This window comes from Sprattus sprattus (genome assembly GCF_963457725.1).
Source record: "Sprattus sprattus genome assembly, chromosome: 17".
NCBI lineage: Eukaryota > Metazoa > Chordata > Actinopteri > Clupeiformes > Clupeidae > Sprattus > Sprattus sprattus.
Window position 1 is genome coordinate 17,846,037 of NC_137915.1, and position 3,622 is coordinate 17,849,658.

Below are 3,622 nucleotides of genomic sequence, written 5' to 3' on the forward strand. Positions count from 1 at the left end.
CTGGAGATAACTATGAGTGGGCTGAGCCACTGATAGAGGGAGAATGCGCCCAGTGTAGCTGTCTGAGAAATTGTCCAAAGAATTCACTATATGACCACTGAAACTGCGCAAGTGTCTTTTTGTTACTTATAAAGACTTGTACAGAGTACAAAACGCATGAATATGTCTTCATAAGTATGGTAGTGACTAGTCATGTCCCCCACTTAAGTTTCTGCTTCAGTCAGACAGTTTTAAAAATGTGTTCATCAGTTAGATAAGAAAGAAGTAGGTGATAAAAATCAGCCTACCTTTTTCTGCTTAATATGAGAACACCTTACCTGAACAGAACCTGATATCATAGCTCGGTGAAAGACCGTAGCCAGTGTAAACAACTCAGTGAAATGAGTTGCGTCAGCAAACAACTTCTAAAAGTGGAAAAGATGAGGCATAGGAAACACTGTTCCTTCTTGTTTAGCACTCAAACAGACCATAAAGCTAAACCGGTCAGCACTTGACAGACAGCAGAAGAATCATTGGCAGGACCAGAACTGGTAGAACCTGTCCTGAATGGGGAGTGGCTTCCAACCTGTGGTCCTGGGCCTCCGTGGTGGAAAAGAGGACCGACTTGGAGATCTCAGGTGAAGAATCAGGTCAAAATTAAGACAGCGGGACAAACTGACACCATAGCAACCTCTCGAAGACGTTATCAGAAGGGTTGCAAAAAGATCAAGAACATCTTCTGAGGCCACTGGCACAGCTTATTCAAGAAGGGGAAGCAAATGTGGATGTGGCAAGTGGTCAAATGGTCAAGTGCAGCAGAGCTGGCTGCCGAGGGTTGCTAGGTGCACGAAAGGCAGGCACCAATGATTTGCGCAATGGAGATGGGATGCTTAGGGTTTGAATAAGCTTCTGAGAGTCACTGGGTGACATGGCTGCATTGCCAGTTGAGATATGTTCCAGGGGTTAAAGAGTGAAGACACCACACTGAGAGGTGGCTCTTCACTTCCACCTTGCTAGTAGGGTGAAAAAGTGGTACCCAACATAAGTACCAGTGGAACCAAATTATTGGTACCCAACAGAGAACACAACAAACATACCATACATAACAAGCATGCTCTGTAATATAATATGGTTTCATTTTTCATTGCAGACTTTTTATTCCCATATCTGTAAATGCAAGCACAATACAGTGACTGTAAGGGTGAAAGCCTAAAGAACGAGCATATTTTCAAAACATCCCAGATTCCTCCTGTTGTTGAAGCACTAAAGCAACATTTACACAGTCACCCTGTCACCCCCAAAACCAGAGAGGGCAGCACTGTGAAACAGTAACAAGCTGCTAAGATCGCTCCACGATAACAGGTTCATCGGGGTTCAAAGTAGAAATGACAGTATTCTGACGAGCACCATTGTGAGTAGACGGGGCAGGGGTGGGGGTACACCCTTCTGCTTGACACTGTGGGATTCCTACAGATGTGAGACATAGCACACGTCTCCTAACAGTCTGTGGCACCCTTTACACCTCACACCCACTCACACACTCACTTACCCACTGGCACTAGACTTACTGTTCGTATGTGATTTACCATAACATTGTATCTTATTGGAGTTGTGATTCTTTACAATAATGTGGGGAAAATACCCTACAATTCCTACACGAACAATAATGTATCTATCAAAATGTATATCATTACAGTTATCATTATGACATAATCTTGAATATGGGTTGCTACAATCAAGTATTTCTTTTTTTGAATTATTTTATTGGAATCATTTATAATTTCAATTTCAAAATCAATAAACTATTGACCTCCATATAGAAAAGTAGGGATTCAAATTGCAAAACTTCTGAAGTCATCATAGGTGTGGCCTTGGAAATAACCTGGAAAAAAGGCTTAAGGTGTAATTGAGCAACACTGTTTATATACCTGGCAACATATACACCTCCCATGCAAGTGTTTTCTTTGCAGCATGCCTTTTTGTTCTTAGTGCTGTCAGTCTTTGAGGAGGAAGTCTTTCTGGTTCAGGCGGAGAAAACCTTTGATTAAGTTTATTCGGAAGAAGAGTGTAGACATTGCTCTCTGTCACAACATGCTTCCACGATGCCTTGAAATGATTACGTCCTGTGAACACATAGCCGTAACTGTGCGCTGTGGTCCGTGTGAACGAAGCGGTCTGATTAGTCTGCCATATTCCCGCAAAGCACTGAGTAACCTTCAAAACACCTGATGACTATCAGAAGGCGGATTGCGGAGGCGTTTGCAGCACAGGTTAAATGAAGCAGACAGGTTGTTCTTGATGGCCGGATTCAAGACATTGTTTACGTCAATAAAAATGTTCTGGAGAAAATACACCTGGTGAACCCCTCGAGATTAAGTGGTTCACAGGTCTGTCAAATTGTATACACTTTTTTTGTTAATTATTGACACATTTCAAATACCATGTTTTGTACTCTCTCAATTTTTTTTCAGACCATTCTTATGTAACGTTAAAGTCATGTGTTGGTTGACGTGAATGCTGTCTTATCCCTATCTGAATCTCTGCTTCAGCAACCAAAAGTTCAAGAGGTCACTTACACTGAAAGGCTTAGCTTGATCTATGGATAAGTTAAAGCAATTGCCATATCTAAATAATAACCAAATAGTGTGTCTCTATACATTTATCAGATATGGCTAAAATGTTTCACAGATACAATCAAGAGATTGTATTTACTGTATGTATTTTAGTCACAAGGTAATTTTAATTTAGTAAACAGAGGCTGTGTAACATTGTAAGGATAGTCATTTGGAAATGAGGGTAGTGTTTATGTACCCAGAGATAGGACACAGCCATTATTTAGGCCTTTCTCTTTGCTGTTTTCAATGCAAAGGATTAAAAACACTGGAAATGCTACACTCACCTCCTTTAATTCATGTCAACCATTTTGAGCCTCTCTTTATCTATTATACTCTCTTTTACTCTATACATCTACTGAGGGCTGTGTGTCTATATGAATAACTTGAAGAAAGAACTCACGGTTTGGTTAGGGCATCACTACAATGCTATAGGTGGTACAAGGTAGTACACACATACAAACACTGGTGTTTGTGAATGATGATGGGTTCAGGCCTTGGGCTCTGCAAAACGCCTTGAGACAATTTTATTGTTTTGGTGCTACATAAATACCATTTAAATGAATTGAACAGTGAATGCGAATTTTACTTTGTGGGCAATTGAGTTTATATTTTAACAAAAGTTAAAATAAGTTAATATAATATATAATATAAGTTAAGCATGGACCATGGTACTCTCATGCAGTGTACCAGTTGGTAGTTATCTCACAGTAGTGTGTGCTTTTGTACATAGTATAGTAGTGGGAGGTCCTTCACCGCAACAGCCAACTTTTTGTCTCCGGGGAATCCATTACGCTCGCACTCACTGCTGCTGAATGATGCTGCCAAGTCATAAGAATTTTGCTGTGCTGAAGCAATTTGGTACATGCAATAATAAACACACTTTGACTTTGACTTTGACTTTTGCTCTGCAATCGAGAGTGGAAGATTAAACCCTCTGTGCCATTGTCCTGCTGATGAAAACGTCTCAGCAGCACCGTGACCTCCTCGTGGAGCTCTTATAGACCAGCTCTCCCTGCACGCTGGGGCCT